General features: G+C 41.3%; 1 pseudogene; it reads right to left on the bottom strand.

Moving 5' to 3' along the window:
• Window positions 1-15,084: 15,084 nt before the first annotated feature.
• Window positions 15,085-16,316, bottom strand: LOC126934155 (transcription factor BTF3-like; annotated as a pseudogene).
• Between the last annotated feature and the right edge of the window lie 7,754 nt (window positions 16,317-24,070).

Below are 24,070 nucleotides of genomic sequence, written 5' to 3'. Positions count from 1 at the left end.
CCAATGCCGGGGACGGCCGTCAAAGGGAGCGCGCAGCTTCCTCCGCGCCGATATCCTTCCGCCGACTCCCCGCCCCTCCCGCGCAGCTGCCTCTGGATTGTGGGAGAAGAAAACCGCTGCATGAGCGCGCTCCCGAGCGAGCGCGCCCCCGGGCTAGCCCCGCCGCCGCCCAGATCCTGGCGGCGGGCGCGGGCGTGGACGCGCGTTCGCTGCAGCTGCTGGGGAGACACCCCGCTCCTCGCTTGCGCCCAGGCTTGGGGGGCGGGGACAGGGAAGGCAGAGCAAGGGGTCTGTCTGCTCCCTCGCTCGCTCATGCGTAATTATGGTTTATTTCCTCCCCGAGTGCCTTCTTTGATATGTGAAGGAAAGGGAAAGAAATCCTTCTCTTTTAAACGTGAGGGTTGCAGACAACCTTTTTCGGACAGTTTGATGTGTTCTGTAAAGCATGCCTTCCCCCCAGCAAAATGGAATAGGAAAACTCACTGCAGCAAATGGCAGAGGGACTTGAGCCGCAACTTGGTGGGTTTTTTCTGCTTCTTTTTTTTTCTTCCAAATCCAGTCCACTAACGCATGAATGTTCTTCAGAGTTGCAAGTGACATACAGTAAGATTTTTTAAAAACCAGAGCTGTCTGTCAGCACGTTGGTATTCCCTGACTGGAGCAAACGTGACTCAGACATTGTTTTTTGGTTTTGTTTTGTTTTTTGCTATTTGGCCATTGAGGGGTCGGGGTGGGGGGGAATCCCAAGCAAAATCAAGAACTACAAAGAAGAAACATTTGGAAGTCATCCAAGTTGGGTGACAAACAGATTACATATTTGTCATAAATCTCCATGCCATGCACGACTGGAACCTCGACATAATTTTAAGTTCCCTGGCAAAATCAAATGTTACTCCTCATTTAAAAGGAAAATAAAGACTTTTTTCCTGGGGTAAAATGGGCATGTAGAATGCAATCTTTTTTGAGAAAAGATAATATAGTTTTATAATGTGTGCTATGTTTACATTACATAAATATTTACATAGAGTATATATTTTAAATTAGCAGTAAAAATGTCTCTGTCATCACACAATTAAGAAACAGCACAATTTCTTAATTGGGTAGTTGGGAACCTGGACTCTGAAGTCTTCCTGCCTAGTTCCAATATGCACCAGCTGTGTGAGCCTAGGCACGTTATTGAGGCTCTCTGTGCTTTGGTTCCTTCACGTGTAAAGCAGGGCTAATAATAGGGGTAAGTGAAATGGCAGCTTATAGTAAGTGTTCTATAAATGTCATTAATGTTGTTTTTAACATTATTCCTTCAAAATAAAGAACCTTTATGAAAAAACTTGAAATGTAACCTTTCTACTTCAGTTACAGGAGAAAGGATCTTGCTTTGAGGAGTAGGGAACTGAATGCCCTTTGAAAATCATCTTAATTAAAATTAGGATGCATTCGTGTGGCACTTTGCTAGGTAGTGTACAAGTAGAACCTTGAATTTCCCTAGTCAGTACACAAGCCTTCAGACATCCTTATTGCTAGCAATCTTTTCCATCTGCTCTTGATGACTTTTAAAAAAGTCTTTTAGATATGGGAGTCTCACTATGTTGCCCAGGCTAGCCTCAAACTCCTGGCCTCAAGTGACCCTCTCACCTCAGCCTCCCTAGCAGTTGGGACTAGACGTGTGAGCCACCACGCCTGGCTTGGTGACTCCTTTTTTTATTTGTTTTGTTTTTTGAGACGGAGTCTCACTCTATTACCCAGGCTGGAGTGCAGTGGCACGATCTCAGCTCACTGCAACCTCTGCCTCCAGGGTCCAAGTGATTCTCCTGCCTCAGCCTCCCAAGTAACTGGGATTACAGGTGCCCGCCACCACCCCCTGGCTAATTTTTGTATTTTTAGTAGGGACGGGGTTTCACCATGTTGGCCAGGCTGGTCTTGAACTCCTGACTTCAAGTGATCTGCCTGCCTCGACCTCCCTAAGTGCTGGGATTACAGGCGAGAGCCACTGCTCTTGGCCTGATGACTGTTTCTTAATAGCGGTCCTTTATTTGGCAAATGAAATGCAGACAGAAGGAGAGTAGGCACCAAGAAGACAGCATTGCTTTCAGGAGCAGCCCAGTGCTTGACATACCCACTTTTCTTTGTAATCCCCCAGATGCTTGACAAAACAATATGGAAGTAATTATGCCTATACTGGGTTTATCCTAGGACAAATCAATCTGCTTCATTCATAGACAAAGAAACAAAAAGTATTAATACCAAATACAGCAGGTTAGGGGCATTTCGAAGTGGTGACTGAAGAGTTAGCACAGGAGTCATACATTAAGGTAGTATTGTTTATGCAATTTAGTACCCATCCCTCACAGAAATCTGGATTCTCCTGTAGAGCCAGATGGCCCCAGATGCTTTCTGGTCTATCTTTAGGTTTTACGCGCGCGCACACACACACACACACTCAACAAAGAAACATGAGGAGTTAATTGTAAAAACAGGAAACTTTAGACCAGACTGAGGTCTGGAGGAACTTATTTGAAAACCTACCAATTCACAATTCCCTAGTTTAACAGCAGCCTTAAAAATGCTTTATAATATCTCAAGAGTACAACCAGTAATTTCTCTGTCTGGTTAAAGAGGGATTGTATATTATACCCAGTTTAATGGTCTTTGAATTGCAACATCCTATAAAATTAAATTCAAAAGTTTCCTATCCACATTTCACTGAGGAAGAAATTTCTCAAGATTTCTTCAAAGTACTTTTGTTTTGTACTTTGTAGTCGTTTATGTGTCCTGAATGCATTCTTTCTTGGAATGTTAAATCCAGCACGAAAGGGGTTTGGAAAAATCATACCCATCTGGTTAGGATGTAAGTTGTTTGCTTAGCTCTCTTCTAATCCAAAACTAAACGGTTAGAATGGACCATGGTCCCATTTAGAAATCACTAGAGAAAGACTCTCCCCTGTGTATTATAATTGAGGCTTTCTCCTTCAGGTTGCATATGAATAACACAACCCATGTATCAAAAGCACCCATATGAACTTCTACCCATGTCTATCTTGATCTACACTATAGGAAGTGATAGACTCACCCAGAACCAGGTTCCTTGGTGACAATTATTTTTAAGTACGGATTTGCAAAGCTAATCACATTCATAAGCTAGTGCAGCAGCAGAATGGCACCGTTGTTTATAATAGACAACAAGTGGAAACAACCCACATGTCCATGGACTGAAGAAGGAATAAATAAAATGTGGTATATCCATATAATAGGATACTATCTGGCAATACAAAATAATGAAGTACTAATACATGCTACAACATGGATGAAAGCATTATGCTAAGTGAAAGTCATAAAGAACAATATATTGTATTATTCCATTTATGTGAAATGTCCAGATAAGACAGATCTATAGAGACAGAAAGTAGATTAGCCTAGGGCTGGGGAAGTTGGGGGAGAATAGGAGTGATGGTTTAGGGATGTGAAGTTTCTTTTGAGAAAATGAAAATATTCTAAAATGATCATGGTGATGGTTGCACAACTCTGTGAATACACTAAAAGCCATTGAGTTGTGTACCTTAAATGGCTGAATTGTATGGAATGTGAATTACGTCTCAATAAAGCTTTACAAAAAAGAATGGCACCATTCCCTCATGAAATTTTTTTTAAGTCATCAAGAAATCTAGTCTCTAATAGCCTTTTTAAAAGGGCCCCTTGATCTAATAAAAGATTTTTAAATCACCTAAGAACACAGAAGGCTTATATTTTAATTACCCAACATAGTTTTAAGAGGAAATATACAGAGAGAGAAAGAGAAATTAGGCAGGTTGCTTAACTTTTTTGAGCATCAGTTTCCTCGGTAGTTAATGAGCACACTGGTTTCATTCTCTTCTGGACTTCTGCTTTGACCAGTGGACTTGTTCTGTCCTGTACCTCAACTGAGGAGAGGAAAGGTAGAAAGATATGACAGGGAAGAGAGAAGGGGTCCTCCTTTCAGGCCAGTATCAATTGGTCTTCTCAAACATCCTACTTCCGTGTTCCAAAGTGAACCTTCTCAAATTCACAGTAATATCCCATATGCCTGTGCCTCTGCATATGCTTCCATCCCTGTCCAGAATACCCTTTTCTGCTTGCTAGCTAGGCCAACTCCCACTCATCACTTGGGATTCAAGCGTTACCTCTCTGTGAAGCAGTCCTCTACATCAGACTCAGGTGACACTCCTTTTTGTATCTGCATAGTATCAAATCTTCCCTTCATTTCTGCAACTTGCTCTAAATGGCATGTATTTGCCTACAATTACTTCTCCTTTATTCATCTTTGTGTCCCTGGGTCTAGGGCAGTGCCGTGCAATGGAGGGCACTCTCAGTCAATGGATCAGAGTCTTCCTCGCACCACGATGATTAGTGTAAAATCCTAACAATAGGCAAGAGCTCACAGCAGAGTGACTTCTGAGAACTATTTCATTAACGAATGACCTTGAGGAGCCTTTAGCTAGATTCTTGCTTGCCAGTGAATTTGAAGAATCAAAGGTTTTGCCCAGGACGTTGAGGTCATAAAATAAATAGCTTTCAAGAGAGCTTTTTTCCAAGTAATTTTTTTTTTTTCCAGAGAAAAGCTTAGAGGAATACATAAACATCGTATAATCTTTTATTTCTCAGTCAGCATGTAATGGCATATATCCTTCTCAACACCTAAACTATTTTTTATTTTTTGTCATGTTGATGGAAATTTTGTAAAAATGTATCTAAGCTTTGTTGAACAGTATATTCTGAACACAAATTGGTCTCTTAATTGTTTCACTACATTTGACCTAATTGTGTGGTGCTTTTTAATGTGATAAATTCAGAGGTTCTTAAAAGTGCAAGAGTGCGGCCAAGTGTGGTGGCTCACGCCTGTAATCCCAGCACTTTGGGAGGCCAAGGCAGGCGGATCATGAGGTCAGGAGTTTGAGACCAGTCTGGCCAGTATGGCAAAAACCCATCTCTACTAAAAATACAAATATTAGCCAGGTGTGCTGGCGGGCACCTGTAGTCCCAACTACTTGGGAGGCTGAGGCAGGAGAATCACTTGAACACGGGAGGTGGAGAAAAAAAAGTGCAAGGGTGCATTCACAGTCTCCAGATAACTAAGTTTTGAGTTTTATTTTACTTTGAATTTACTTTGAATAGTTTTCCTATCTTCTTTTGTGGCTTTCAGTATCTCCACCTACCTATAGTCCCCAGTCAAATGTGCTGCTTCTAATTTTCTGGATGCTAGGAATACACAGACTGTTAAAACACTCTGAAAGAATTAACAGTCTTTGAGTGAAGTCCTGATAGGCTCTTCACTGAGTGGAATTGATGGATTTCTGATAGGCCTGGAGTGTCTCTTGGTATAATATTTTTGCTTGCGTTCAGTCTCCTGGTCTTTATTTAGGTAAGTGTGGTGCTACTCAGTTTATTTAACTAGTTTGCTATGGTGTGATGCAAAAGTTCTGAATGTTAATCATCACTTACAAAGTATTTCCAGGGTATGACTGTCCTATCATATAGTCAGTCCTTGCATTGGCATTGTTCGTTCTTTAATTCTTCAAACCTAAGCAATAGGCAGTGACTCATTTCCTCTTAAGATGCTACTTGGGCAATATATATAGTGAGACCTTATCTCTAGAAAAAAATTAAAAATTAGCAGAGCGTGTTGGAGCACAGTGGTGGTCCCAGCTAGCATAATGGAGGATTGCTTGAGCCCAGGAGATGCAGACTGCAGTGAGCCTGAGATGCACCACTGCACTCCAGCCTGGGCGACACAGTGAGTGTCTCAAACAAAAAAATACGCTGCTACCAGAAAGATACTAAGCAAATGAAAACCTTATAGAGCCGTGGTCCCCAACCTTTTTAGCAACAGCAACCAGTTTTGTGAAAGACCGTTTTTCCCTGGGCAGGGAGGGGGGATCTTTTCAGGATGAAACTGTTCCATCTCAGATCGAGGTATCGTATTCTCACAAGGAGCACGCAACCTGGATCCCTTGCATGTGCAGTTCATCACAATCGGGTTCCCGCTCCTGTGAGAATCTAATGCTGCCGCTGATGGACAGGAGGCAGGGCTCAGGCAGTAATGCTGGCTCGCCACTCAACTCCTGCTATGTGGCACAGTTCCTAACAGGCCATGGACCAGTACTGGTCTACAGCCCAGGGGCTGGGGACCCCTGTTATAGAGGAGAAAATAAAAATGTGCAGAAAAGGACAAATACTGTAAAATAAACTTTTAGAAGTTGAAAAAAAATTAACTCTCCTATTCTGATCATAAGCCTATTCCCAACCTCTACTATTCAACTATTTACATCTTAGAGACAGACAGACATTAGCAATACCTAGTTGAAAGAGAACCGAGGCAGAACACCTGATGGATCATTAATAAAATACATAAATATTCCATGTAATGGGCCCTTTCCTCATGGTGAAGATCACAGTTATAACTGATGGGTAGCACGACACAAGAGCTTAAGATGTTCTAATAAAAGAAACACAAACTGGGCATTCTTGGGTATAATAATACCATCTTTAGAACATGACTTAAATTTTTCACACAGCATTCCTTTTAAGATAAATGAGCAAAAAGATTTCCACATAAAGAACCATAGGTAGTTTTAAGGGTACTGAAAATAAGCGTGAGTTAAAACAATTAAATACTTTGAACCATAGGAAAAGCAAAGATCTGCTTCCATTTTAAAAGTACAAATTACAGATTATAATAAACATTACAAGTGAGGATATCTGAAGATATTTTATTTCATTCTAGTGAATGGTAGTAGGAAGATATTAAGAAATGCATACATTCTTAAGCGACTATGTAATTGATGTTCTGCTGTTGAAAAGTTAAAATTCACATGAAACGTTTTAAAAATTTACAATTTGAATGTGATTTCCTAATTTTCAATCAATACATGCTAATTGATTATTTTCTTAAAATATTAGTTTGAGAAGAGTTCTCAGACTCAATTTTATTTCAACAATTTTTTTAAACTAAAGATCTGTCTTTGGTTTCTTCAACTAAAATAGCAATATAAAATATTCAGTTACATTAGGTTTATTATTTTGCATATTTTGTAAACTATTTTATTTTCTCATCATAAAAATAATACATTTCATTGTCATATTTGGGAAAAAAAATCCACAACACATAAAGAAAACACTTAAAAAAGAATAGGCCAGGTGTGGTGGTTCATGCCTGTAATCCCAGCACTTTGGGAAGCCAAAGCAGGTGGATCACCTGAGGTCAGGAGTTCAAGACCAGCCTGGCCAACATGGTGAAACGCCTTCTCTACTAAAAATACAAAACATTAGCCGGTTGTGGTGGCAGGTCCCTGTAGTCCCAGCTACTTGAGAGGCTGACGCAGGAGAATCGCTTGCAATGAGATGGAGGTTGCAATGAGCCGAGATCACGCCACTGCACTCCAGCCTGGGCGACAGAGTGCCTGTCTCTATAAAATAATTTTAAAATTAGCCAGATGTGGTGACTCATGTCTATAATCCCAGCTACTCAGGGGGCTGAGGTGGAAGGATAGCTTGAGCCAGAGGGTCAAGGCTGCAGTGAGCCATGATTGTGCCACTGCACTCCAGCCTGAGTGACCCAATGAGACCCTATCTCTAAAGAAAAACAAAAACAAGCCTGAACATGCCTCTCAGTTTGAATTAAACGATAAATAGAATTCAAATGCATTTTTAGTAATGATGTTTATCATATACTAAATGTGTAGTATTGCCAGATCAACAATTTTTTTTTTTTTTTTTTAAGACAGACTCTTGTTCTGTCAACCAGGCTGCAGTGGCACAATCTTGGCTCACTGCATCCTCCACCTCCCAGGCTCAAGTGATTCTCATGCCTCAGCCTCCCAAGTAGCTGGGATAACAGGTATGGGCCACTGTGCCTGGCTAATTTTTGAATTTTTAATAGGAGATGAGGTTTTGCCATGTTGGCCAGGCTGGTCTCAAATTCCTGGCCTCAAGTGATCTGCCTGCCTTCACCTCCCAAAGTGCTGGGATTACAGGTGTGAGTCACTACACCCAACCCAGGTTAACAATTTTTACAACATCAGAGTCCAAATTCCTATAATCACATATACGATTTGGCTAATAAATCTTATAAAAAAATTAAAATAGATTCTCCATGTTTATCACAAAACTGAGGGTCATGAGTCCTAAGTTTGTCAGTGCATTCTCAATTTCTTCACTAATCAATATTTATTGAACCACCATATGTATAAGATAAGCATATTGAGCACAAAAGGTTGTGTCTAAATGAGGCCAAAAGAAATAAAACTACAACTATATATTATTCAATCAATTAGTTCAGAGGTTGGCAAACTTTTTCTGTAAAAGGCCAGATAGTAGATATTTTAGGCTCTGTGAGCCATAAGGTCTCTGTCACAATGACTCAACTCTGCCATTGTAGCAAGAAGCAGCCACACACTATAGGCAAAGAAATAGGCGTGGCTCTATCCTTGTTGAATACACAGGATGCAAAAAAAAAAAAACAAACAAACAAAATAAAAAACAGGAACGACTTTCTTCCCAGTGAATTAACTGACTACAGATAATTAAATAAACTATCCAACTATATTGTATATAGTTACCTTCTGGAATTGCAGAAATTGTCTACGAGCTCCTTGGAAGCTGAATTTCATTGCTCTGTTGATTCAGATGTAGTTCAAATTGCTTTCATTCTTTCAGCATGTTACCATTGAGAACTTTTCTTCTGGATATAAAACTTTTTGTTTGTTTCTAATCTTCTTGAGTTCTAGCAGGAAGCAGAGGGCACATTAACATGTTTAACTTTAGGCTGGTTCAGACAAAAAAAAAAGCGTTTAAGTGAAAAGAAAGTAATGAAGGGATGATTTAGAGGGGCATGAGAAGGTAAGTGAACCAATACGGGGGCAGGGAACCACCCAAGGATGAACAATAGCAGTGAGCACTTCTCACCCCTAGGCCTGAAGGGGCAAGAGGAGGAAACTGTGCTGCCAGAACCCTGAAAGACCTGGAGTCTTGGAAGAGGAGTCACTAAGTAGGAACTGTGTCCATAGAGTGTAGAGCCACTGCCATAATCATGATGCAGAAGAAAGGCAAATAAATATCCCAATCTCTCTGTACTCCTCACTTATATTTCAGGCCAGTGCTTCCCTTCTGGCTGAACCTCCTGGAAGCAAAGAATAAGAAACCCCATATGATGGTGTCCACAGAGGTCAACCTTCAGGGCACAGAGGACAGAGTGGGACCAGAAGCCCCAGCAGAAGACTGTGTAGTACAGAGCTGCCTGTGAAAGGTATGGAGAACACCTAGAACCATTTCTGTAGATTTTCTGAAAGTCATATAGGAAGGCAATTATTTCCAATTTAACAGAAGCTTAAGCTTTTGGTAAAATGTCATGAAGAGATAGAGGCAGCTGATAAGTATGTTAACAAACTGCCATAAAATGTATGGCATATAGGTCAACATCTATGATCTATTGCTGCAAGGTATTAATTTTTTTTTTGACAGTGTCTTGCTCTGTCACCCAGGTTGGAGTGTAGTGGCATGATCACAGCTCACTGCAGCCTTGATCTCTCAGGCTTAAGCAATCCTCCTATCTCAGCCTCCTGAGTAGCTGGTACTATAGGTGTGTGCCACCATGCCTGGCTAATTTTTTTTTTTGAGAGATGGGGTTTCACTATGTTGCTCAGGCTGGTCTTCAACACATAGAGTCAAGTGATCCTCCTGCCCTTGAATCCCAAAGTGCTGGGATTACAGGTGTGAGCCACTGTGCCTGGCCAACAATTTTATTTTAACTGACAAATATATAGTATCAGTGTCCTGCAGTGTCTTGCATATAGTGTGTGCTCTGTATTAGCAGAATATGTAAATTTGTTGAATTAATTAATTTTCAATCATTATGAAATTAACATAGTAGGCCGGGAAGAGTGGCTCACACTTATAATCCTAGCACGTTGGGACGTGAAGGCGGGATGATTGCTTGAGCCCAAGAACTTGAGACCAGCCTGGGCAACATGGTGAAACCCCCTCTCTATAAAAAGTACAAAAATTAGCCAGGCATGGTGGCGTGCACCTGTAGTCCTAGCTACTGGGGACACTGGGGTGAGATGATCACCTGAGTCCAGAAGTTCAAGGCTGCAGTGAGCCGTGATCACACCACTGCACTCCAGCCTGAGCCACAGAGGGAGACCTTGTCTCAAAAAAAAAAACAAAGAACAAACAACAACAACAACAAAAAAACACAAAGGGGCCAAAAAGTCTCCTAACAAATCTTTTTTTTCTAATCATCAGCTAGATTGCCTATATTTTGCAATACATTCATCATGTGAGGATTTCAACTCTGAATTGGGAAGAAATTATTTGTGTCATGGATCACAAACTCCTACACTCTTTTTACGGAAATTTACTAGTAGACAGACCTCCAAGCTCTGGATTGGATTTATTTTGATCCCAGAAGGCAGCCTACTCTTAGTTTTAGATCTCAACCTCCTCATTCTGTTTAGTTTAAGACATTGCAGTAGTATATCTATTTTATTATGGTAGCTACAAACAGTTTTGATTTAGTCACAATTTTGAATTCCTCAGCTGTCTCAGTCTTTTTTATTTTTGCTTTTATTTACTATAACCCTATCTAACTCATGATTGAATATTTTTTAACAAGGGTCATAAGGACAATGGCCATATTTTTCCTGCAGTGCAATGTGAAAGCATTTTTCTCTTACTCAATTAGCAAGAGTATATCAAATTACGTAGAATTGGCAAAACTCAACATGATTTTGCGAAGAGCAAATCCTGCTGAACTAATTTCTTTCTTTCTTTTTTTTTTAACCAACTGCAAAACCTGGCAGATGGTTTAGCAATGATCACCTCTGCAAAACATCAGCTGTGTCTACTTACTGGTATATACATCATGTGTTTTTAAATGTACTGCAGTTTACAAGTCTGAGGTAGAATCATGAGAGGAATACTTTCTTCTGTCACTGTGTGAATGCTAATCTCAGCAAACAGGCATCAATGAGACTGGAATTGGTTATTGAGTATGCCACGTACACACAGACCGTAGATCATCCCTTGTCTCCAGAGAAGCAGAAAGTAGAATTCCACCTGGCTTAGAAATAGGTGACCTCGTGCAACCAGGATTTCTCCAAATTGTAAGTGACATAATATCTCCATACTTCTGCACCAAAGAACCTTCATCTTAACTATACTACAAAAAAATCTGGCTGCTAAGAAGCAACAGGGAAATTAAAATTCGCCAAAAACATCTATATATTTCAAAAATAATCTTTTAGTCACATCTGATGCTTCCTGAACTTGTGAGAAGCACCATCCACAAGCCTTAGCTGCAATGTCTGTCTAAAATTTTACACAAGGTGTTTTGTTCAGTATGAGAACTCTCCATTTAGTTCCTTTTCTTTGTTCATTCAACAAACACACATTATGAGTATTTACTGCATACTAGGCACTGGAGACATGAAGATGAATAAGACGTTTTCTTTTGACATATGAATCCTCAGAGACCTGGTAGTCTGCTAAGGAATACAAACTGATTATTCTAAAACAATTCTATCTGTAATATATGCTATTTGTGGGAGAAACAAGGTTCAACAATGGGGAGTCAAGAAAGTCTCCACAGAAAGATGACTTTTGAGCCAGGCCTTGAATGAAAAGTAAGTGTTTAATGGGGAGTGGAAGTACAGGGAATTTCAGGTGGAAGAACCACCAAAGCAAAGCATCATCAAGGTATAGAAGAGTATATTGTGTTTGGGGAGCCATGAGTAGCTTGGCGTGGCTAAAGAAGTTTCCAAATGTGGACAATGGTGAGAAATGAAAGTTGAAGTCATATTGAGAACAAACCCAAATATCACACTAAAGAATTTGGCCTTTTATCCTGTGGATCATAGAGTACAATTGAGCTTTAAAAAAAAAAAAAAAAAAAAATCAAGGGAATGATATCAGATTTCTCTTTTAGAAAGGAATTTCTAGCAGCACTATAGTAGGGGAATTGGAAAGAGGTGAGACTCTAGGCAGAGAAACCAGACAGAAGCTCCTCCTACTAACATTTTGTAGTTCAACTTGTACTGCTTTTGTTTGTCACAAGTTTAATACTGTCTGTTTTGAACTTTGCTGAGACAGGAGGTTTGAACACTACCATCAAGTCAGCAACTTGTTCATGTTGCCCTCTATTGGTAGAAAGGAAAAGAAATTACTATCAAGGGCATTATTTCACATTTCATTTGTTGATGGTATTTCGATTTTCCTGAAATAAGGTTTGTTATGTTTGGTAACATTAAAAAAATATGCTGGCATTATATTACAATTACAGGAATACCTCTGAAATTACACTTTGAGTAGCAAGGGGATAGTGTAAACAGTAACAACCACAGTAGTTCAAAGAGAGAAATAAATATGGTCTAGTATGGAGACCTCTCTCTAAACTTCACTTGCCTCTAATAATATGAATAATCATGTCCTGATTTATCTGCTTAGGATACACATACAGATATATTTTAAGAAAACAAATTAAGACATCATGATTTGAAGTACAGGCACACCTTGGAGTAGTTTCGTTCTAGACCACTGCAATAAAGCGAATATCGCAGTAATGCAGGAGATACAAATTTTTTGGTTTCCCAGTGCACAGGAAATTATGTTTATACTATACTATAGTCTATTAAGTGTGCAGTAGCATTGTGTATAAAAAAGATGTATATACATGCATTAAAAATACTCTTGCTAAAAAATGCTAATGATCATCTGAGCTTTCAATGAGCCAAAATTATTTTGCTGGTGGAGGGTCTTGTCTCGATGTTGCTGGCTCCTAATCAATCAGAATGGTAGTTATTGAAGGTTAGGGTTGCTGTGGTAATTTCTTCAAATAAGACAGTAATGAAGTGTGCTACATTGATTGACTCTTCCTTTCACGAAAGAGCTCTTTGTAACATGAGCTGCTGCTTGATAGCATTGTACCCACAGTAGAACTTCTTTAAAAATTGAAGTTGATCCTCTCAAAGCCTGCCATTGCTTTATTAATTAATTTAATGGAATATCCTAAGTCCTTGTTGTCATTTCAACAACGTTCGTAGCATCTTCACTTGAGAGTCGATTCCATCTCAAGAAACCACTTTCTTTGCTCATCTATAAGAAGTAACTACTCATTCGTTCAAGTTTTATCATGAGATTGCAGCAGTTCAACTACTTCTTCAGGCTCCATTTCTAGTTCTCTTACCATTTCCATCACAGTTACTTCCTCCCTGAAGTCTTGAATCCCTCAAAATCAACCACGAGGGTTGGAATAAACTTCTTTCAAACTTCTGATAATGTTAATATTTTGACCTTCTCCCATGAATCATGGATATTCTAAAAGGCATCTAGAATGGTGAACCCTTTCCAGAAGGTATTCAATGTATTTTTTCCAGAACCATCACAGAAATCACTATCTTTGGCAGCTATAGCATTATAAAATGTATTTCTTAATGTGACATAATGAAATATATATTTGGGTTTTTTTCCCCATTTCCTGGCACACAACTCCTAAAATCCTTGGAATCTCCGAAGTACTATCTTTTTGTACAGCTAATGTTGAATAATAGCTTCAGGGTGGGAGTGGTCACTGGAAAGACCAAAGCATGATTAGAGGATTGGGACTCTCAACCCCATCCCCCAACCTCTGATGAGGGGATAAGGGGACAAAGGTCAACTGAACACCAATGGCCAATGGTTTAATTAATCATGCCTATGTAACAAAACCTCTCTGAAACCCAGAAGAGCAGGATTTGGAGCACTTCCAGATAGCTGATTATGTGGAGGTTCCTAGAGTATGGTGCACTTAGAGAAGACATGGAACCTCCGTGCTCCTTCACCTATACCTCATTGTATACTTCTCTTCATCTGCATCCTTTGTAACGTCCTTTATAATAAACCAGTAAGTGTATTAATAAATGTTTCCCTGAGTTCTGTGAGCCACTCCAGCAAATCAGTTGATCCCGAAGAAGGGTTGTGGGGACTCCAACTTGAAGACAGAAGTTCACCAGGCCCAGACTTGTGACGTGTGTCTGAAGCTTGGGGATTAGTCTTGAGGACTGAACCTTCAACCTGTGGGATCTGATCTGTCTCCAGGTAGTGTCAGATTGATGTTCACTGCTTGTTGGTGGGGAAAAATCCCGACACATTGAGCCACAGAAGCCTTCTGTGTTGATTGTTGTGGTGTGAAAACAGAGGGAAAAAACACTTTAAGAGTTTTTCTCCAAATAAGTAATAAGATGAAAGTTGAATTATTCCTTGATCTGTGGGCTGCAGAATGGATGTTGTGTTAGCAGGCATAAAAACATTAATCTCTTTGTATACCTCCAACAGGGCACTTAGGTGACCAGGTACATTGTCAGTGAGCAGTGTGATTTTTATTTATTTATTTATTTTAGATGGAGTCTCACTCTGTTGCCCAAGCTGGAGTGCAATGGCGCGATCTCAGCTCCCTGCAACCTCTGCCTCCCCGGTTCAAGTGATTCTCCCGCCTCAGCCTCCTGAGTACCTGGGATTACCCACACATGCACCACCATGCCCGGCTGATTTTTGTGTTTTTAGTAGAGATGGGGTTTTACCATGTTGGTCAGGCTGGTCTCGAACTCCCGACCTTGTGATCCACCCGCCTCAGCCTCCCAAAGTGCTGGGATTACAGGTGTGAGCCACTGCACTGGGCCCTAGCAATGTTATTTTGAAAGGAATATTTTTTCTCCTGAGCAGCAGGTCTCAACAGTGGGCTTAAAATATTCAGTAAACCATGCTATAAACATATGTACTGTCAGGCAGGCTTCGCTGCTCCTTTAATAGAGCACAGTCAGAGTAGATTTAGCATAATTCTTTTTTTTTTTTTTAACTAGGCAAAGAACTTTATTAACCTTGGTTTCAAACTTGATTCCCAGACTTCTTTGGCTTAATTAGCTGCAAAGAATGAATTGTGTATAAGCAAAAACTGAAAAGAGCTGCAGTGTCCAAGGGGCTTGGGCTTAAAAATATTAGAGATCTAGATTTTATCAGATCCATAAACAAAAATTTCTTAAAAAGCAGTCATAATATAAAATAGCAGCTCCCAGTAACTTCAAGTTTTATCTTCAGAAGTTGACTCAATTCAGTTTGCCTCATTCTTGGAAGCCTCATCTAAATTCTCCACAATATCTGGAACTTCATCATCATCCTCCTCTCCAGTAGCAAGTGGTGCTTTTCCATCCACAGATTGTTTGGGCAGAGCTTCAGTCAGTCTCCTTAAACTAGTCAGACTGCCTGCACCAAGCTTGTTTAAGATGCTGGGTAGCGTTTCTGTCAGCTGCTTTGTCTCAGCATGGCTTGTAATGAATGGTGAAAGTGTTCACTGCCAGAGATGCCTGAACCTTAGGGTGGTTAAAGTGGTCACTGTTCCTTGGTTTGTAAACATATTCGACTCTTCAATACCGGAGATACTGCTTACCCCTAACTTCTTTAAGGAGAACTGAAGTTTTTTAACATCCACTGCGGCTGCTCTATGAACCACCATCTTTCTGCGAGAAGTTCCTTTCCCACCAATGCGCACTTGTGCCTGCAGTTTGTGAGTTTTTCCTGGTTCATGATTGTTTCATCTTGTCGGAGCAGATAAGGGACTGCCTGGGGGACTAGGATTCGTGCTCAGCGGGTCTTGGGTGGACCAGCTGCGATTAGGCGCACACACCAATTTAGCGTAATTCTTAAGGGCCTTAAAATTTTTGGAATGCTAAATGAGCATCGGCTTCAAGTTAAAGTCACTAGCTGCATTAACCCCTTCCAGGAAAATCAGTCTGTTCTTTGAAGCTAGGCATTGACTTCTCTCTAGCTATAAAAGTCCTAGAAGTCATCTTCCTCTCATAGAAGGCTGTTTCATATACATTAAAAATCTGTTGTTTAGTGTAGCCACCTTGATCAATAATCTTAGCTAGGTCTTCTGGATAATTTGCTGCAGCTTCTGTATTAACACTTGCTGTTCACCTTGCACTTTTATGTTATGGAGACAGCTTCTTCATGAAATTTCATGAACCAACCTTCACTAGCTTCCACCTTTTCTTCTGCAGTATCCTTACCTGCCTCAGCTTCACAGAACTGAAGAGAGTTAGGGCCTTGCTAACTCTCTTCCCTTAGGTTAAGGGAATGATGTGGCTGGGATGATCTATCCAGACCACTAAAACTTTCTCCATATTGGCAACAGCCTTTCTCACTTTCTCACATTCTCACTTTCTTATTTGCGTGTTAATTTCTTTCAAGAACATTTCTTAGACAGTGCAGTGGCTCATGCCTGTAATCCCAGCACTTTGGGAGGCGAAGGTGGGCACATTGCTTGAGCCCGGGAGCTTTTGACCACCTTGAGCAACACGCAGAGGCCCAGCCTCTACAAAAAATTAAAAAATTAGCCAGGCATGGTGGCTCACGTCTGTGGTCCTAACTACTTGGGGTAGGCCAAAGTAGGAAGATGGCTTGAGCTCCAGAGGTCAAGGCTACAGTCAGCCATGATCATGCCACTGCATTCCAGCCTGGGTGACAGAGCAATACCCTGTCTCAAAAAAAAAAAAAAAAAAAAAAAAAAAAGAAAGAAAGAAAAAAGAAAAGAACTTTTCCTTTTCATTCACAACTTGACTGTTTGGCACAAGAGGCTAGCTTTTGGCCTATCTTGGCTTTTAACATGCTTTGAGAAAATGACAACTAACATTAATCTTAGTCGTAAAAGTAATCATTCCTGGCTTTTGATTTAAAGTGAGAGACATCCAACTCTTTCTTTCAGTTGAATACTCAGAGGCTGTTGTAGGGTTATTAAATAGACTAATTTTAATATTGTTGTCTCATAGGAAGGCTGGAGGGGAGAGAGAGAGAGAGAGAGAAGGGAGAATAGACAGTTGGTGGGACAATCAGAACACACACAACCTTTATTGACTAAATTCACCATGTTATATGGATGTGGTTTGTGGTGCCCCAAAACAATTAAAATAGTAACATCAAAGATCAGTGATCAAAGCCAGCCATGGTGACATGTGCCTACAGTCCCACCTACTTAGGAGGCTGAGGCAGAAGGATCACTTGAGGCCAAGAGTTTGATGCCTTGGCCTCCCAAAGTGCTGGAATTACAGGCACAAGTCACCATGCCAAGCCTGAAGAGTTTATTTTGTATTAAATAACTTAAATGTATTATTATAAACCTTCCCACAAATAAAACCTCGGTCCCACATGGTTTCACTGGTAAGTTCTTCCAAACATTTAAGGAAGAAATAATACCAAGCTTACATATATTTTGTAGAAAGAATAATAGTACCCCAAAGATATATACCTCCCAATCCCTGAAAACTGAGTATGTTACTTTCCAAGGGGAAAAAGACTTTGCAGATATGACTACATTAAAGATCCTGAGATGGAAAGAGTATCCTGGATTATCCAGGTAGGCTCAGTGCAATCACAAGGGCCCTTATAAAAGGAGATAAGTGTGTCAGTTAGAGAGTGAGAGAAATTTGAAGATGTTATACTGTCAACTTGGAAGATAGAAGATCTTCAAAGGGATCATGAACCTTGAAATATAGATAGCTTCTAGAAGTAGAAGCTGGAAAAGGCAAGGAAACAGATTTTCCCTCAGAACCTCCAGAAGGAATACAGCCTGCTAGCCTATTTTGGACTTCTGATCCCCAGAACTGAAAGATAATATATTTGCATTGTTTCAAGCTATTAAGTTTGTGGTAATTTGCTACGGCAGCAATAGGAAACTAATACTGGTGGCGGCAGCAGCCCATCTAGAGTGGCTGCTGCCATGATGGCTGCAGGAGGGAGGCGCTGCCCAGCCTCCCTGGGTGCCGCTGCAGCTGCTCTGGTGCAGTTCCAGACTCCAGCATCTCTGTGGTCTCGAGTGCCCAGGAAGACCTCCCTTCCCCCTGCAGGCTCAGAAGTGGTTGCTCTCATTGCCTGGTTTCTCCTGCTGTCAGTGCCTGCTCCCATCTCGGAGGTGTGGCTGGGACTGCACACTCCATGGAGCTGGCGGGAGCCAGGGACAAACAGGAGCCTCACCCCTTCTGAGTTAGCGAGGCAAGATCTCCCTGGGTGCAGCTGCAGCTGCCCAAGCCTGGTTTCGGACCTGGGCATCTCTGTGCTCTTGGGGGCCCAGGAAGGCACCCCACAGGATCGAAGTGCCTGCTCTCATTGCCTGGCCTCTCCTTGTTCCCAGTACCCACTGCAATTGTGGAGCAAGGTTGGGGCCAAGTCCAGGAACTGTCACAGTCCAGCCAGGTGGGCACATGCTTGGGGAAGCCCTGACATGCCAGCCCCCTGCTGCCTCAGTCCCTTCCAGACTTTGGGCACCCATGAGTGCAGGAGGGAAGCCGAGGGGAGGCTGAGGGCAGCTCAGCATTGGCTTGCAGGTGTCCCTTGGCATGAATAGCCTGTGAAACATGAACAGCAGAGGGAGGCAGACAGGCTCCTGGGCAGAAGGGAGCAGGAACCTGGTGAAGCCCCACCTTTAGGCAGGGGAAGGCCTGAAAGCTGGGGGCTGGGCTGCCAGTCCTGTGTACTGGAGGCAGAACTCATGGCACCTTTTCCTGGGCTCACCCATGGCTGCCCGTGGACCAATCAGCATGCATTTTACCCCTCTGAAGACCATAAAAACCCCTAGACTCAACAACAGCAGGGCAGACACTGGGAAAACCAGCTGCAGAGAGGAGCTACCTTCTCCAGGGCCTCCTCTCCACTGAGAGCTGCAGACAATGGGATGACCAGCTACAGAGAGGAGCCACCCTCTCTGCTAAGGGCTGAATGTTTGTCAGGACAACCTGCCTGCAGACAGGAGTCACCCACTACAGGTCTCCTCTGAGCTGTTCTAATACTCAATAAAGCTCCTCTTCATCTTGCTCACCTTTCACTTGTCTGTGTACCTCATTCTTCCTGGACACAGGACAATAACTTGGGAAAAGGTGCCACCGACTGCAGAGATTTCTGGCCAGAAAAGCAATACCCCAAAGATCCTGTGACAATACAGTATATATTTTCAAAGAATAAAAAAAGAGAAAACATTTTCTAACTCTTTATATAAAGCTAATATAACCTTGATTTTTCTTCCTTCTTTCTTTCTTTCTCTCTCTCTCTCTTTCTTTCTTTCAAGTTTTTTCCATTGCCCAGGCTGGAATGCAGTGGTGTAATCACTGTGCACTGTAGCCTTGACCTCTCGGGCTCAAGCAAGCCTCCCACCTCAGCCTCCTGACTAACTTGGACCACAGGCGTGCACCATCATGCCTGGCTAATTTGTTTTTAAATTTTTCTTGATTTAGCGATGGGGTCTTGCTATGTTGCCCAAGCTGCTCTCAAGCTCCTGGGCTCAAGCAATCCTCCCCGCTCAGCCTCCCAAAGTACTGGGATTACAGGCATGAACCACCATGCCCAGCCAAGAGCTGGATTTTACATAATATAATGCCAAATGGTTCCAATTTGATCTATTTTTTGAAACGAAATAGTTTTTTACTTTTCAGTTTGTAAATTTTCAAACATACATAAAAGTAGATAAAATAGTATAATAAACCCATGACTTAGGTTTAACAGTGGTTACTATTTTGCTGATTTTGCTTTATCTATTTACACCTCCCTCCCCCACTTTTTGTCTCCTTTTGCTGTTGTACTTTATTTTTATTTTTTTATTTTTTTATTTTCTTAAGACAGAGTCGCACTCTGTTGCCCAGGCTGAAGTGCAGTGGTGTGATCTTTGCTCACTGCAACCTCTGTCTCTTGGATTTAATCAATTCATGTGCTTCAGCCTCCCAAGTAGCTGGGATTACAGGCATGGGCCACCACATCCAGCTAATTTTTGTATTTTCAGTAGAGATGGGGTTTTGCCATGTTGGCCAAGCTGGTCGTGAACTCCTGGCTTCAAGTGATCATCCTGCCTTGACCTCCCAAAATGTTGATGTTACAGGCATGAGCCCTAGCACCTGGCCTTGCTGATGTACCTTAAAGCAAACCTCAGACATGCCATTTCAGCCACAAATACTTCCAATATGCATCTCTAATGCAAAAGGACTTTTTTCATAGAAACATTTGAAATCTTCAAAAGTGATGTTTAAATGTGTCTGAATGATTCATCAATAAGCGTTTTAAAAAAGAAGAAAATAGGCCAGGTGTAGTGGCTCACACCTGTAATCCCAGCACTTTCAGAGGCCAAGGCAGGTGGATCACCTGAAGTCAGAAGTTCAAAACCAGCCTGGCCCGCTGGTGAAACCTCATCTCTACAAAAATACAAAAATTAGCTGGGCGTGGTGGCAGGCACCTGTAATCCCAGCTACTCGGGAGGCAGATGTTGCAGTGAGCCGAGATTGCACCACTTCACTCCAGCCTGGGTGAGAGAGCGAGACTCCATCTCAAAAAAAAAAAAAAAAGTAAACGTGGACAAAGTCAGTTGGTCAATCCAGTTGAAAGGTATACAGGTGTTCCTTTGTACTATTCATGTAATTTTTCTACAGAAATTTTTCAATGAAAAATTGTTTATTCAACAAGTGTTTTCCTTTAGCACTTTCAGTACCTAGTTAGCAATTCTTTTTTTTTTTTTTTTTTTTTTTTTTTTTTTTTTGAGGCTGAGTTTCGCTCTTGTTCCCCAGCCTGGAGTGTAATGGCAGGATCTTGGTTCACTGCAATTCTGCCTCCCAGGTTCAAGCAATTCTCCTGCCTTAGCCTCCCCAGTAGCTGGGATTACAAGTGTGTGCCACCACGCCCAGCTAATTTTGTATTTTTAGAAACGATGGGGTTTCATCATGTTGGCCAGGCTGCTCTCGAGCTCCTGACCTCAAGTGGTCTGCCCGCCTCAGCCTCCCAAAGTGCTGTGTACAGGTGTGAGCCACCGCACCTGGCCAGCAATTCTTTACATAAATAATCACAATTTTTTATAATTGGTTTTTTGTTGTTGTCTTTGATGGAGTCTCGCTCTCTCACCCAGGCTAGAGTGCAGTGTTGCAATCTTGGCTCACCGTAACCTCTGCCTCCCAGGTTCAAGTGATTCTCCAGCCTCAGCCTCCTGAGTAGCTGGGACTACAGGCATCCGCCACCACGCCCAGCTATTTTTTTGTTTTGTTTTGTTTTTTTAGTAGAGACGAGGTTTCACCAAGTTGGCCAGGCGGGTTTAGAACTCCTTACCTCAAGTGATCCACCCGCCTCAACCTACCAAAGTCCTAGGATTACAGGCATGAGCCACCGCACCTGGCTTCAAATTAGTTTTGAAAATATAACTGATGTGAGCTCTGCCTCTTGAGAGCTGGCATGAGCCTTGAAGGAAATGTATTATAAGGATTCAAATGTGTCTTGTGGAATCCCACGGCAGAAGTCCTCAGAAAGAGCATGAGATAAGAAAATGGTTATCAACTAGGATCCCAGGAAGTGCCTTCTCATATCCTGCCCCTGCTTCTCTGGTCTCATTTCTCTGCCTTGCAACTGTCTCTACTTTTCAATTCATACATCAGGTTACAGCTGTATCTCAGCTTTGAAGTTTTAAAATTTCTTTCACTCAGGAGAATAGCTCAGTCTGAATAAGAATATTATGGTCCCAGTTTCAAATTCCTGGTAGAAAGAATCTGATGTCCCAGTTTGGGTCAGATGTCCACACGTGGTCTGATTATCTGTGACCAAGGAATGATGTCATATAGTAGAGATATGGTTGTCTGGAGCCTCTTTAAGGAGGAGGAAGCAAGCTAGGTCTTTGTGAGATAAGCCAACACCCAAAAAGGAGCTAATACAGTTGTTGAGTGGAAACACAAAAGAGTCATGTATAATGCAATTCCATTTCTGTAAAACAAATCAAAACAAAGCTCTATCTATATACAAATATGTCTATTGCTAATATATATATTAGAAGAGTCTGGAAAGAATTTAGTAACTGAGGAATATATATATTAATATATATTTTTAAAGTTTTCATCATGAAATAATTTTAGACTTACAAATGAATAGCAAAAATAGTACAAAGAATTCTTGTATACTCTTCACCCAACTTCCTCAAATGTTTAATCTTACATAATTGAGTAAAATGATCAAAATCAAGAAAATAACACTAGTAAATGCCACTAATTCATCTATGAACTGCATATAAATGTTGTCAACTGTCCTTATGTGCGCCTTCGGATCAGGATGCTATTAAAGATCACACAATGCATTTATTTATCTTCTTACTCTTTAATCTGGGATAGTTTCTTAATCTTTCTTTATCTTTTCTGACCTTCACAGTTCTGAAGAGTGTGTGCCAATAGTTTTGTAGAGTGTCCTTCACTTTGGGTTTGTCTGATGTTTCTTTTTGATTAAAATCAGGTTATGTATGTTGGCCTCATGGCTGCAATATTAACTTGGATACTTGATTAAGGTAGCCTCTGCCAGACTTCTCTACCGTAACATTATTTTTCCCTTTGTCATTAAATAAATGTCTTCTGGGGAGATACTGTGACACTGTATAAAAAATCCCATTTCTCCTTTTAGCCCACTAGTTTTAGCATTTGTGAATGAGTCTCGCCTGAAACAATTTTTACTCTAGTGTCTGGCAAATGGTAATTTTGTTTCCATCACTTCTTCATCATTTATTACTTGGAATTCTACTGTAAAGAAGAACTTCCTCCACTCCCCCAATGATTTATTTATTCACTTGTTATCACTCTGGACATACGGATATTTGTTTTATTCCATGAGTTACAACCTATTACTATCATTATTTATTTTGTTGCTTAAATTGTCCCTGATTTGTCTTGGGATCTGCTTCAAGTTGGCTCCTATGTTTTTTCAACATGCCCCATCATTTTTTCAGTATTTACTTTTTGGCATCATGACATGTTCCAGGCAGATCTTGGTTTTTCTCTATTCCAGTCCTGGAACCAGACATTTCTTCCAAAATTCTGGTTTTTCTTTTCTTTTCTTATCTTTTTCGAGATAGAGTCTTGCTCTGCTGCACAGGCTGGAGTTCAGTGACGCGATCTGGGCTCACTACAACCTCCACCTCCCGGGATGAAGCGATTCTTGTGCCTCAGCCTCCAAAGTAGCTGGGACTAAAGATGTGCGCAGCCACAACCGGCTATTGTCTGGTATTTTTAGTAGAGATGAGGTTTTGCCATGTTGCCAAGACTGGTCTCGAACTCCGGAGCTCAAGTGATCCTCCCACCTTGACCTCCCAAAATGCTAGGATTATAGGTGTGAGCCAATGCCCCTGGCTGTCCTGATTTATTTCCTTTTCTCTTTTTTCTTTTGTAAAATTGCATATATAAAACAAGATCTGGCATCAAGCATGTTCATTGCTACTGATATTCCAATACCTGGAGGTAGGTAATATTTTAATCTGCATTTCATAGAAAAAAAATGTGAGGCATGAAGAGGTTAATGCGGCTATTAGGTGCTAGAGCCAATATTTGAACCCAAGCAGTCTGACTCGAGAATCCATGTTTTTGTTTTTGTTTTTTCGAGACAGAGTCTCCCTCTGTCGCCCAGGCTGGAGTGCAATGGCATGACCTCGGCTCACTGCAACCTCCGACTCCCAGGTTCAAACGATTCTCCCTGCCTCAGCCTCCCAAGTAGCTGGGATTACAGGTGTGCACCACCACGCCCAGCTAAATTTTGTATTTTTAGTAAAGACAGAGTTTCGCCATGTTGGCCAGGGTTGTCTTGAACTCCTGACCTCAGGTGATCTGCCCGCCTTGGCCTCCCAAATTGCTGGGATTACAGTTGTGAGCCACCATGCCCAGCCTCTTAAAAGCTTTTTAGTAACTGAGAGAAGTAGAAAAATCATGGTGTCCACATTGCACGTGTTCACTACTTGACCTGGCACTTTATATGTGACAGACACTATGTGGAGTGAGCTATTACCAGCAATCTGTTCATGCTACCCTCCAGTAGGCACAGCACACAGACTATGTTCCAACTAGGCCATAGGTCTCCTCAAGAGCTAAACACTACATATGACATTTGTTGAATCATTTTACTGTCCACAAGATAAGATATAATCAGAGGTATCATTCATTTGGAAAATCTCTGAGCTTCTTACCTATAGGTGGTGATTAAATGTATAAACAAGCTGTTTTTCCTAGTCCCAAATTCACCCGATTAT

This window comes from Macaca thibetana, chromosome 13 (assembly GCF_024542745.1).
Source record: "Macaca thibetana thibetana isolate TM-01 chromosome 13, ASM2454274v1, whole genome shotgun sequence".
NCBI classification, from domain to species: Eukaryota; Metazoa; Chordata; class Mammalia; order Primates; family Cercopithecidae; genus Macaca; species Macaca thibetana.
The sequence above is the reverse complement of the archived record's forward strand: the minus strand, read 5'-3'. Positions and strand labels throughout refer to the sequence as shown.